This window comes from Lemur catta, chromosome 3 (assembly GCF_020740605.2).
Source record: "Lemur catta isolate mLemCat1 chromosome 3, mLemCat1.pri, whole genome shotgun sequence".
Classification (NCBI taxonomy): Eukaryota; Metazoa; Chordata; class Mammalia; order Primates; family Lemuridae; genus Lemur; species Lemur catta.
This window is the reverse complement of record NC_059130.1, coordinates 117,504,666-117,518,532: the sequence shown is the minus strand read 5'-3', so window position 1 is coordinate 117,518,532 and position 13,867 is coordinate 117,504,666. Positions and strand designations below refer to the sequence as shown.

Genomic DNA, 13,867 nt, shown 5'->3' with positions numbered 1-13,867 from the left:
TGCGAGGTGTGTTCACTGTGAAACCCATCCCGCAGGGCTTTCTGCTGCGTGTATGGCGGACGTCCGTAAACAGTTTCATTAAAAGCTTCAGTGGGACAATGCGCTGAATTCAGTAGGTACTGAATATGTGGTTGCCATTATTTTTCTTTTCTTTTTCTCCTCAGCACCTGAAGTGACCTGGAATCAGTGAAGCCAAAGGGACTGCAGTCTGTCCGGCAGGGAGTAGCGACCTGTCCCCGTTGTGTGCGCCGTGAGCGCGGGAGTGCGTGTGCGCGTGTGGGTGCACGAGTGGTCTTCAAACAAGGGTCCTGAGCCCGGGAGGCAGGAAGGCGGCCGACTCCACGCCGTCCTCTGGGGCGATACTCAGAGGCAGGTCTGGCGCCGCGTCCTACAGCTCAGCCTTCCTGCCGGGGCGGGGCCTTTCCTACTATGCAATTTTTCAAGAGCTCCTTGACCCTGGTTTTTGCTTCTCCAATTGTCTGTTGCCATTTTGGGGACTTTGGTCCAGTCTGAGGAAGGTCTTCAGGAGGAGGTCAAGTTCCCTTTCCATACCACCCCTGCCCCCCACCTCCTATCTCCCCACAACATCTCTGGGAATCAATAACACACAGACACGCTGAGACACGAGCCTGAGCAGGGCCCTTGGCCCCAGCACTTGGAAAACCCCCTTTCTTGCCTGAGCAATTGAGCTGCTGGCTCTCGAGTCATTTCCAGATTTGAAATTCTCATCAGTCCATTGCTCTTGAGTCTCTGCAGAGAACGCCCAAAGCAGGTGCCCCTGGGAGAAACACCGTGTCCCCACTTATACACCGTGTCCTCCTCCGGGAAGGGCGGTGGGTGGGGCCTCACTGGGTGGGACCATCACATTTTCAGTGTCTGAGCTTCTCAGATTCGCTGCAAAGGGAAACAAACAAATTGGGAAATGAAAAAAAAAATGGAAGGATTAAAAAGCACGGGGAAGAAAAAGAGATTTCTGGAGGCTGTAAATCCCCTGCCAGGGGCTGCCGGGGCGGACCCCTGCTCTCTGGGGGTCAGTCCACGTCTTGGAGAAACATGTGAGCTGAGCTTGGAGTTTGGACCCAGTTCAGTTAGCATCTTGGGTTTTGTGCCTTTGGGGCAGACTGCAGATGAGCACATCTGAGACCACTTTGGTGCTGTTTTCTCAGCTCTGATTTCAGTCGTGATGTATCAGACCCAAAGTGGAAGGAGGGAACGTTGGTTGGCGAGCGCGAGTTGTCACACAATAAAGGGATTTTCTTTTTCAGGGCTACTATGGTTGATCTTGCAACTCTGTAAATATGTATGTAAACACTTTTAAAAGCACGTATTTATGTCCCTGACTGTAAATGCCCCGTTTTTAAAGTTTTATAACTTGTGTTATTTAATTAATCAGTCGACTGGCAGCAGTATGGGGTCCGACAAGGGTCCGGGAGAAGGGTCTCATGAGATCCTCACATGGGCAGAAAAATGCTGAGCATTGGCCGACGTCACGGTTTTCCTATTCCCAGCTAAAAACCGTTGTTTGCTTTTGATTTTTATGAACTGGAGTCCTTTTGCCCGCTCCTGCAATTAACCCTCACGAGCATGAAGAGCTGTGGCTGCTCCCACCCTCTTGATACAGTTTGTCCCATAAATGTCCACATTCATGAACCGTTCCCCGTCAGCAGTGAGTGAGGAAACTCAAGCCCAAAGTCTCAAAAGGCACCTTCAGCCCATGGCGAATTCTGGGAAATGTGGTCGAGGCCTTGGGGGAGGTTCATCGTGTTGCATGTGCAAATGTGCTGGTCACCCTTCAACACTCCCAGATTGTCAGGAAAACTGTTCCAATGGAGAAAAGGGGGGGAAGGTCAGCGATGGTCTTCAGGTGTGGGTGTGGGGCGCGGAAGAAGACAGCTCTGTCTCTGCCATGTGAAGAAAACGAACAATAAACGTGTGAAGAGCCATTGTGAGGAGCAAGTGTGGGGTGATCACTTTGGTCTCTGTGCTTTGTCTTCCGTGTGGGTGATTGCTGTGGCAGTGGGGTGGGAGTGGGGTGGGGGGCCCTGAGTGCTCCGTGCCAGCAGTGGGAGGAGCCCAAGGCTTCGAGGAGACCCCCCCCCCCCGGGAACATCCTGCCTGGTGAGCAAGGCTGCTCGGCCTTTGACTCACCCTTCCAGCCGCCAGCCAGTAAGTTGGGCCATTCCGCTAAGACTAGAAAGGCTTCCTACAATTGCAAATATATTCCTGCCTTTAAACAGCTTTATTGAGATCTAATCCACACATCAGCATTTCCCTACTGAGGTGTACAGACCAGTGGTCTTTAATATATTCACGGTTGTGCAGCCATCCTCGCAATCAATTTTAGAACATTTTCAACACCCCCAAAAGAAACCCCATACCCATTAGCAGTCACTCCCCAAGCCCCTTGACCTAGACAACCACAAATCTACTTCGTGTTCCTACAGATTCGTCTATCTGGACATTTCATATAGATGAGACCATATCACACGTATCTTTTGTGACTGGCTTCTTTTAGCATACTGTTTGCAAGGTTCATCTAGGTTGAAGCATGTGTTGGTACTTCATTCTTTTTTATGGCCAAATATTCCATTTTATGTATATATCATCTTTTACTCATCCATTCTCCAACTGATTGACTTTGGCTTTGTTTCCACTTTTTGGCTGTTAGGAATAGTGCTGCTATGACAGGTCTTCTTGAGTGTATGGCTAGGAGGGAATCACGGGTCAAATGGTAACTCCTCAACATTTTGAGGAGCTGCCCAACTGTTTTCCAAAGTACTTAGGCTATTTCGCCTTCCCACCAGCAATACATAAGTATTCCAATTTCTCCACCTCCTTGTCAGCACTTGTTACTGTCTTTTTATTTTAGCCATCCTACTGGGTGTGAGTGTAAATAAATTCTTTGAAGAGCTAACCATGCCTCTGATCACATATCCCAGCAGAGTTAGGTATCGGAGCCCCAGGGGATGGGGTGAGCACAGGGAATTCTAACGGGAAGTGAGAGGCAAGCATGTTCTTGGGTTTGGGGTGGAAGGAGACCCTCCCCAATGGTCTTTGTCCACAGCCAAATATTGCAGAAGGGTAGACGGAAGAGCCTGGAATTCTAAATACTTTCTTGAAAAAGGAGAAGATGTGATGTGTTAGGGTTCTCCAGACGAACAGCCAATAGGAAATTTATATATATAATTTACATGTATATAAAAATATGATTTATTATGAGGAATTGGCTCACATGATTATGAAGGCTGAGAAGTCCCAAGTTCTGCCATCTGCAAGCTGGAGATGCAGGAAAGCGTGTGGTGAAATTCAGACTGAGCCCAAACACCTGGAAACCAGGGGAGCTGATGATGTGATCCAAGTCCAAGGGCAGAAGATGAGATGTTCCAGCTCAATAATGAGGCAGGAGAAAAGGGGCAAATTCCTCCTCCTCCTCCTCCCTTTTGTTCTATTTAGGTCCTTCATGGGTTGGACGATGCCAGCCACGCTGGTGAGGGAGGTCTCGTGAGTCCACATATCAAAGCGTGAATCTCATCTGGAAACACCCCACAGACACAGCCAGAAGTAACGTTTAATCTGGGCACCCCATGGCCCACTGGAGTTGACACGTAAAATTTACCATCACACATGACTTTCCACTTTTTGGAGGAAACTTATCTAGGGAAGACAAGTACACAAAGTAGACCCTTCTAGGGAGGTGCAGTCCATGCATTCAGCTTATCAGCATGGGCTGGCCCTAGTCTGGGCACGCAGAGATGGATTTCACACAGTGGCGGTGACGGCAGGGCCAGGAGGGGAAGAGGAGATGGAGGAGAAAGTAGACAATTTCAGGGAATGAAAAATGTTGGTGTCAAAGCCAGTCCTGGGTGTGTTGAGAGCATAGAGGAGGGAATCCCAAATGCAGCCTTAGACATCTAGGAGGGCTTCCTGGAGGAGGAGGGGACACTTGCAGGTCCTGATGAGGTCTCCTCACCTAATCTCCACATTAGGCCTGAGAATGGTTCATGAAGGGAAGAGAAGTGTTCCTGGTGTTGCAAGCAGCCTGGAATTAAAATGTAAACAATAACGTCCATTTATGGCCTGCTTTTCAGCTCCGTCACATACTCTCCCACACATAATTCCATCCCATTCTTCCAACAAGCTTCCAGGTGGGCAGGGCAGGCCTAATGTCTTTTTTGCACAGATGGAGCTCAGCGAGCTGGTGACTCACCTAGGTCACACCTGCTCAGCGTCAGCAGGACCTGAGCCAGCCTCCGACTGCAAGCCCAGGGCTGAATGACACCACTGCCATTTACTGAGCGCTGTGACGTGCCAGGCATCCCCTCTCATCTCACGGCCACCCAGCAGTGTGGGTATCGCGATGGCCATTTCACAGGTGAAAAGATCTGAGGCCCAGAGATGTTAAATGATTTGGCCAGCGACAGGGCCACACAGCTGGTAGGTGTGAGCCAGGAATTGGACACGGGCCTTTCAAGGCCCAAAAGCCACGATATCCTACTCACCTGTCCCTGCCCCTCGCTGCTCCCTCTACCGCCCCCTGCAGGTGGAAACGTCACAGCACAGGTCATCTCCAACCCCAGGCACAGCATCAGCTGGACTTTTCTTCTTCCCCAGATTGGTGGCCACACTGGACACATGGGTTTAAAAGCACAGGCTTTGGAGCTCCAGCCCCACGTTCAATCCCAGATCTGCTCCTGACTGGCTGTGTGACCTCGGGCTGGTCGCTGGCGTCAGCCTGGTTCCATGTTTGTACAAGGGATGATAATCATATCCGCCTGCCTATATTTTAGTGAGGACATAAATTAGCTACTACTGCTGTTTCTGGGATCAACTGGTCTTATTCTTAAAAGAAAGATTCTTGTCCTCCACCCCCAAACCCGTTGAATCAGAATTGGTGGTGTGGGGGGTGGTTCTGGGCCAGCTGTATTGTTCACAAGCTCTGCATGTCCCGCCACGTTTAATGCCTGCTAAGTCTGAGGATTATGGCCATAGCCATGACTGAAAATAAGCATTCGGCCTCAGCCAGGACAGCGAATGGGTGTTGTCACAGGCTCTGGGCTTTGCATTAAACAGCATCTCTGGTGGCTCTTTGGAGCATCCCACGGGGTCACTACCAGGAAAGGAGAGACTGGCTCCCAAAATGCATACCTTGAAGGTGCTTCCCAGCCTGCTGACCTGCCTCTAGTGGAGAAACCTGAGAAAAGCAGCGCTGGGGACAGGGATCAGGAAACAGGGAGCTCCCCTAGACCTCGGTGGCAGCAGCACGCAGGATGAGGACAGCCTCAACTTCCTCGGGACAGGTTAGAGAGAGCCCAGTGGGGATCGCAATGGCGAATCTATGGTGAGGTCTGGGATTTACCAAGACTACGCACGTGTGAGCACACCCAGGGAACCAGAGGAGCCCACGCACGCTGCCTACCTAAAGTGACGTCAGCCGTGGCTGGGAGGTCGGTGAGTCTTCCTGGGCACCGTTGTGGGAGCCGGGCCAAGGGGGGACCCCCGCAGGCAGCTCACCTGAGACCATGCTGCTGCCTCTCACCAGCAGATGGGGGTCCTCCCCCAAGTTGAGTCCCAGGCAGGGGCAGGGCCAGTGGGTGGGCCAAGTGCTCCTGGTTAAGGCTGAGGACAAAAGGAGCCCTGGGGCCCCAGAGCTGCTCAGCTGGGCAGGTGGGAAGTGTTCCCTGAGCTCCCTGCTCCAAAGAGGCAGGCTTGGGATGCGCCTCAGATGGGAGGTGAGGGGAGAGGTGCTGTGGTCTGGGGTGGGGTATGCGGCTCCCTCTGACCTGCTGGGTCCCCAGGGTAGAGTCTTCTAGAAGTTCAAAATGCCCTGACAGCTTTGCAAGCCACAGCTCAGCTAGGACAGAACAGCTGGTCTGTGGCTAGAGGAGCCCTGTGCCCAGGAGGGGGCCTGGCCCAGAGGCTGCCCCTCTGTCCCCATGGGCTGGCAGGGAGGGACAGGGGGGCCAGGAGGGCATAGCCTGGGACATCCAGCCCAGGGAAGTCAGCGCCCGCAGCCTGTCCCTGATGGATGGGGTGCAGAGCAAATCTCTCCCTGCCCTTCCTGTTTCAGGGCAGACAGTGAGCACAGCTTTGCTGACAGGTTGAGGCTGGTCATGTGACTCACTTGCAGGGCTTAGGGGAGGGGAGCAGGGGCCAGCAAAAGTCAGACTTGCAGGAATCTGAGATTGAGAGTCTCTTTACATTTTGTACCCTAAACACCTTATGTGTTTCCCTGTAGTCTTTCTGCTCCTGAACTAAATAATCTCTCATCTGCCACAGGGTCTTTGCACGAACTAATTCCTCTGCTTGCAATGACTTTCCCCCCAGTGGTCACATGGCTGTCAGCTTGTACGGCCTCTCCTCAGCATCCTTCTCTGACCACTGAATTGAAAGTAGCCTCCCAATCACCTCTGTCATTTGGGCCTGCTAGTTTTTTATTCTTTGCACTTACCACTGCCTGAGATTTTCTTGTCTCTTGACTTCTCTACAATGTCAGCCCCATGAGAGCAGAGGGACCACATCTGTCTGATTCAATGCTGTACCCTGGTGCCAATGACAGCACCCCCACACAGTAGTGGGTCCTCAGGGTGCGTTCAGAGGCCTCCCCAGGGGAATTCAACCTCAGAGGATCCTTTGCTGAGTGGGGGACCGAATGCAGTCATGTGAAAACAGCTGGTTTGCAGTTTTCAAGCCGGGAAGAGCATTTGCCCAATTCTCAGCCGTGGTCTGCTTCTGTGTGGGGGTCTCTCTGTGACCATTGTCAGGGCCAGGGGAGGGAAGTGAGGGGGGTTTTACTTTAAATGTCATTGTTTCAGAGGTAGGGTTGCCAGGTAAGCTCAGGATGCCCAGTGACATTTGAATTTCAGATAATAAATACTTTTTAAGGTACAAGTATGCCCCAAATATTGCACAGGGTATACTTATCCTAACAAATTTGTTGTTTACCTAAAATTCAGATGTAACTGGGGATCCTGTATTGTTATTTGCTCAGTCTGGCGACCTATTCGGAGGGCTACACCCCTCAGTGATGCCCTCTCTTCTGGGTCATCTTGAGGAGTCCCAGCTGGTCACTCTGAGAGCACGTCAGCAGCCCTGGCCCCCGGCCCGGCAGCCGGGCAGCGGTTCCTCTGCTCTTAAAAGCAGCTCATGCTTTGGATGCGAAGGTCGCCAAATGTCAAGTGGGGCCCTGAGGACTCTAAAGAGTGTTCAAGTGGCTCTCAACGCCTGCCTACATCTTGTGATTGTGGCTTTGACCTTCGCTTGATGCCTAAGATCAAAAACATTTTTCTCTTTTTAATAAGCGGCCTCCCTTTCTCGCCATCTGATGTGAAGGATGGCACGACACAGGGGCAGACAAATGGGCCTGTTTTGGCATCAGCGGGTAGGATGTTGCAAAATAACGTCATTCTTGGGCAAGGAAGGTCTCCTACAGCTGCCTCTTCCCAGGGCCATGGTGGGTGTGCGTTTCCAAACCAGCTGTCTTGGACGGCCTTTGGGTGTTGGCATGATCCGTATCTGCTCTGTCTACCCAAGCACCATTCCGTGCTGCCAGCAGGGCTAAGGCGCAGGGCAGAGGGGAAGAAGGAGTATGGACACACCAATGCCCACATGGGGGCCCGGGGAGGGCAGCCTGCACCGGGGGCCATCCATACCTCTGTGACCGCTCAGGCCTAGGTGGTGCCCAGCTCCTAATGAGCACGTCACCTGCGTGCGCTACCTCAGTGCTCAGGCACGGGGACGATTCTTGTGTGATTGCTTAAACACCAAATTTTTTATTTTCTAATTAGAAAATGTAATGTTAGAAACAGAAAAATCCAAAAAAAAAAATCCCCAATTACTGATGGACTCTTTAGTGCAAAATCCTTGAGGTTTTTATGAAAACACACACCAGCAACTGGCTATGCCATCAACCTGCTGTGTGACCTTGAGAAGTTATTGAACCTCCCTGTGCCTCGGTTTTCTCATCTGTATAGTGGGCATGGTCATAGGCCCTTCCTCATAGGGTTGTTGGGAAAATTAAGTTGGTTGTTACATAAAAAGCACTTAGTGGCTGGCTTTGGGAATGGACTGTTAGTTATGATGTTATTCACACCGGGCTGGTAAATTTTAATATTACTGTCACCTCTGCATTCCCTCTAATGATGGTGGTGGGAGGGGCACATGCTTAGCCAGCATTTAGGTTACCTGTGAGTTTTCACCGGACACTGGGCATCCTGGTGCTCAGTTGCTCTCAGTACTTACTGTGGACGTGGATTGACTGTGTTGATCCTTACTGCACACACACCACGTGTCAAGCACTGGCTGAAGGGTTCACCTTACAGAAACCCCATGGAGGCGGGCTCTGTCGTTGCTCCTACATTTATGGAGGAGGAAACAGGCTTAAAGAGGTTGAACTCTCCTGAGGTCACACATGGTGGAGCAAGCCGCCGGTCTGTTCTCCAAGGTCAAGGTGGAAGATGCCCTGTGCACGGATCTCCATGGCGCATCCTCCAATTGCTGCAGATGTCCATGGTCCACAGTGCTTCCCTGGCTTCCTGAGGCTCTGTGGCTTGCCCAATGCCAGCCCGGGTCCCCACGTCCGTCCCTTCTAAGTCAGGGGACACTGCAGGGCTCCTGCCTGGAGAGTGTGGGAGGGGCTTTGGGCGTGTCATGTCCCAGGGCAGGGCCCTCCTGCAGGGTGGGGTCCTGGTGAACACCAGCTATCCTGAGGCTCCCAGCTGGGTTCCGCTGTCCTGTGGAAATCACATCTGCTCGGCACAGCTACCTGGAGATGGCTTGTGTGCACAGGCAGGTGTGGACAATTGTCTCCTTCTGGTCTGTTTGCTTTCAGCTTTTTATTTAGATCTTTAATGATGTACAACATAATGCAAAACCAAAGAGACTGACTTCTACGACTAGGTGTTGCGCACTGTGCGGCCCTAAAGCAGAGGTCTGGAGGGAGAGGCTGTTCTCCAAGGACGGAGAAATGCCGGGCAACCCGAATTCAATGTGCCTGAAAGGGGCCAATGATTTCTTAAGCTGGGCCTTCTGAGCCAGGTGTCCAGGTGGGCTTATCTGGCGCTAGGTCCATGCACATCTGCTCTACAGAGCCCCTGCTGCCCCTGAAGGTCTAAAAAGATCTCCTCGAGGCGCAGCATCCCAGTTCTTTTGTATTCCAGGCACTGTTCTGGTTGGTGTTATGAGTATTTACTTACTTGTCTACATCTTACAAGGTAGGTATTATGAAGTGATCTGAAGTCATTTGCTCAAGTCCCATAGCTGGTAAAAGGCAGAGCTGGGATTTGAACCCAGGCCTCTGGCTCTAGAGTCCATGCTCTTAGCCACTATGGTTAGGAGATATGTGCTTTCCTCGGGGGTCATTTGGTCCCAGGATGTCTTGGCATACTCCAGGGAGGCACAAAACCTGGCTGGGAGCACCTTGTGTGCAAGGTGACGCTTGTCTACTGGTGAGCCTCTCACAGGATGTTTGGGTAGGGACCTAGACATTCAGCAAGGACTCCTATGTGTCAGCATCTATAGGTTTTCTCTCTGGGATGATCAGTTCTCTCAGGGGAATCCTGGAAGGGGCTATATTGGGATGATAAAGGACTGGCTCCAGTATTCTGAGAGCTGAGTGGAGAAATACAATATCCAGACTTTCTCTTCATTTCCCTGTTTATGCTGCAGCCCTAGCTCTTGCCTTTAGTCGTGCTTAGCATTCATGAGCCCAGGAACTTTCTGGCTCAACTGCTCTCTGAAGTGTACTTGCCATTTTTTGTCATATTACAGGGAGGGGTATGGGCCATCTATGTGTTCCTTACAGACTTTCAACCCATCTTTCTATTTTTCAGCCCTCCCCCAACAACTACCTTCAGAAATGCCTGCTACCTTCAATTCCTGAGCCTTTCTGGATTTCCATGGCATGGATTGCAGTGTCCTGTTGATTGCCCTCCAATCCCACCTGCCACCCCTACTGCAGGCACTCCACCTTCAGCTTTCTCTGCATTAAACCAGTTATATCTTGGATATTGCCCTTCCAGTTTCCAAAGATTGTTGACATTTTCTACTTCTGTCATTTCTTTTTGTTGTCCCAGTAGGTTTCTACCATTTAAAAAAATTGTCATTCTCTTGGAGTTTTGAGAAGGGACTGATATAAATGCATGTTTAATCTACACATTTAAACTACTACTTTTAAAAGAAGGAAACACTTCATCCTTATAACAATGACAACCTAAACCTGTTGGTAAACATGACTTAAGAAGGCACAACAGAAATGCAAGGCTTTTGGGAAAGGTGGCTTTTCACAGTGCCTGGTATGTGATAGGAACTCGTATGTCATCTCTATGAAGGTGTCACTTCATGTTAGAAAAGAGCAAAAGAAGAATAAGGAATGACTCTGATCTGGGAGCCATAAAAGATAAGACAAATGTGGATTAAGGAATTCTGCTTCTGCCAGGTTTTCCATTTTCCAGCCAGGCCCTCTGGAAACCTGGCATAGGATGTATAGATGTCTGCAGTCCTGTTTGCATGTGAAGTCAGTTTTTACGTGTTGTAGTTATTGAAACATATTTTCAGTCCAGAGGAACCTGGAGGATATAGAACCTGTCTCAGCCTGGAGACTACAGAGAGAATAATAGCCTCACAGTCTTTCAAAGGGTGAACCTTCATTATGTGTAATAGACTCTGGCAATTTTGCCAGCTCAGCATCCATTGCCCCTTCCTAACAATCTCCTGATGGTTTGAGGGATTACTTCTTCCCGTGCAGTGGTTTAATCAGGACAAGTCAAGTCAGTTGTTTGCACTCTGTTTAGTTGCTGATGGGGCTTGTCCTTCCTTACACAATCCTATCACAGCCTGGGAGTAGGCAGGGGACTCAAGCTCTGCTAGCCAGATGCCCTTATTTGAGACTTTGAATTAGAGAGTCAGAGATTCCACACAAGGCTCTGGTTCTCCTCCCAGATCAAACCCAGGCCCTGCGGCTGGAGCTTTGAATTTGCCTCTTCCCCGTCCCCTACCCCCCACCCACACCGCCACCCGGCCCAGCGCGGCCCGGCCCCGGTCCCACGGTCCACTTGGCGGGCTCACCGTCCCACCCACGGAATCCTCCCCACCTGTTAACCCTCTTCGCCCCGCCCCCTCCATCCAGGTCACACAAACCCCGCCCCCACCCCTACAGCTGCAGGTACTTAGCAGGACCACCCGCGCCCTCGCCCTGGCGTCCTGGAGCGTGTGGCGGTGCCTCCAGCGCAGGCCTTGACTCCGCGGTGACTTCGCTCTTCAGAGAGGAGGACTCCAAGGTCCGAGTGGCCCCCAGTCAGGCTCCCCAGCAGGCCTTGGCGGCCCAGCGTGGCCCACTGGCGCCGCTGACCCTCCAGGGTCGCGTCTCACCAGGAGGTGACCCTCCTCCGGCTGCCCCCAACTCTTGCAGTCCCTTAGGAAAGTGCCCGCGACTGCCACAGACACCACGCAGTGGGGCCGCAGTGAGCCGGGGCCGTTTTGTACACGACCCCCTTTCCCCACATTCGTGTGTCCGCTCGCACCGTGTGTCCGGGGCCGTCACCTTCCCGTGTTACCGGCCGCTGGCCCGGCTCCTGGCCGCCTTCAAACCCACCGCCTTCGAGGAGCGCCGGCAGACGGACGACCCGTGCAGCCTGCACCTGCCCGCCAGCCTGGCCCTCCTGCTGGCCGCGCCGCCCTTCGCGCTGGCGGGTCCCTCTTCTGGTCGCCCCTGCAGTCCGCCGGCGGCCCGACGCCTGCTCCCGGCTGAAAGACCAGGGCCCGGCCGCGGGCAGCCCTGCTTGCTGAGTGCAAGGGCACAGGGGCCGCCAGAGCTTCTGCTTGGCCACCGCCAATCTCCGCCTCTGCGACTGGCTTGCCAGGTGCAACCACCTTTTTAAAACTCAAGCACGGGCCAAAGAGATCGGGCACCTGGCCTCAGATCAAAGTCTACAGTCAACTCGCTCACCAACACCTCCATCAGCGCGCCCAGCTTCGGCAGCCTGGTATCTCCGCAGGGCGCAGGCGGCGTCGCCCCGGCTGTCCCCAGGACCATTAAGAGGACAGCCTCTGTGGAATACAGGGGTGACGGCAGGTGGCACCCCGGCGACGAGGCTGCCAACGGCCTGGCCCGGCCTCGGGGGAGCCGGCTGGCTGCGGCCTTGAGGACTCCTGCATCGTTCGCATCGGTGGCGGTGGCGAGGAGGGGGGCCGGCCACCTGCATGAACGCGAGGACCCTGCCCCTGGGAGCCAGGCCAGGAATGGGGCTGGCGGGGGCCCGAGGGGCCAGACACCCAACCACCGTCAGCGGGACGGGGACTCGGGGAGCCTGGGCAGCCCCTCAGCCTGCAGGGAGTCCCTGGTGAAGGCGAGAGCCAGGCCGGAAGGCGGCAAGGGGGAGCCGGGTGCCAACAGCAGGCTCCTGTACTAGGACTCTGCAGTGAAGAAGGCAGCAGCATGCAAGAGGCGGCACCCGGGCGAGGCCTTTGACCATGAGGTCTCAGCCTTCTTCCCTGCCAACGTGGACTTCCTGTGCCTGCAGGAGGTGTTAGACAAGCCAGCGGCCACCAAGTTGAAAGACCAGCTGCATGGCTACCGAGTACATCCTGTACGATGTTGGGGTCTACGGCTGCCAAGCCTGCTGCAGCTGCAAGTGTCTCAACAGCGGCCTCTTCTTTGCCAGCCGCTACCCTGTCATGGACGTGGCCTCTCACTGTTACCCCGACGGGCGGGACTCCGATGCCCTGGCCTCCAAGGGAGCTCTGTTTCTCAAGGTAGGAGATCTTGGCCGGGCCTGAGGACCATGCGCCAGCCAGTCCCAGAGCCCTGTAGGGAGGCGGGCTGAGGCTGGGAGTCCTCATCCTAGGGGAGGGGGTGGGGGCTGGAGTGGGAGGCTGACGAGGCCTTGCAGGGAGCGGAACAGGAGGACCCCCACTCGGGGACAAGGGAAACACAAACATAGGGACAAGAACCATGGCTCTGGGCACAGACAAACCAAGCGGGGTGATCTTGGGCCAGTTCCTCAGATCTCTGAGCTACCATTTAATTTCCCCATCTGTAAAATGGGGACAGGGTCGGAGTGGACCAGAGCGATGAGGCCTCTGATAGTGCAGTTGGCAATGGTGGCCGTGGCAATGGCAGTGATAAGGGGAGGAAGAGGTGGAGGAAGGGGCCCTCCAGGTTCACAGGAGGCAGTGAGACTAGCACGGAGCAAGCGCAGCAGGCAGGCAGATGGGACTCCCAGGTCCCAGGGCCCATTCCCACGCCCGTGTTGCTGAGGCCACCAGCTTCACTGGCCTGGACGCCCCTCCCTCCTGGCTGTCATGCAGCTGCCATACCAGGCTCTCTGCCCACCAGCCTGTGGCTTCACTTCCATAGTCACTAATTAAAGTGAATTAAAAGAAAAACGAATTATGAGGGAGTGATGCAACACCAGAAAAAAAATGGTTGGCAATCATGCATTTCAGCTGTTATTCCTTAATCAGGTGTGCCTTGCATGGCTTTTACAGTCCTGCTTCCAAGCCCTTGGAAATGTCTTAGATGTTCTTGTATCAATGAAGGTTTTTGTTGCAAGCTACAGTACTGACTGTGGCTTTCTTAAGTAAGAAAAACGAATTTAGTGGAAGGATATGGAAACTAGGAATTGGTGGGAGGCTGAAGGACCAGACTTAGAACATGGGCATGGATCAAAGATGCTCCAGAGCATTAAGAAGTAGGAAGCATGAAAATCATATTTTAGTGGAAACAGTCCACCAGAACAAATTTATATCTGCTAATACATGCTGCTACGTCATTAAGCTCACTGCCATAGCTACCCTGGAATTATTCCTAGTTGTCCCTTTGTCTCTACCACTCACTCCAGATTCAAAGTCTCAGTGGGGAGGGTGGGATTTG

The 13,867-nt window shown here is 53.0% G+C and overlaps 1 pseudogene; it reads left to right on the top strand.

The window, feature by feature from the left end:
- Positions 1 to 4,357: 4,357 nt before the first annotated feature.
- LOC123634888 lies at positions 4,358 to 12,771 on the top strand (annotated as a pseudogene).
- Positions 12,772 to 13,867: the final 1,096 nt, after the last annotated feature.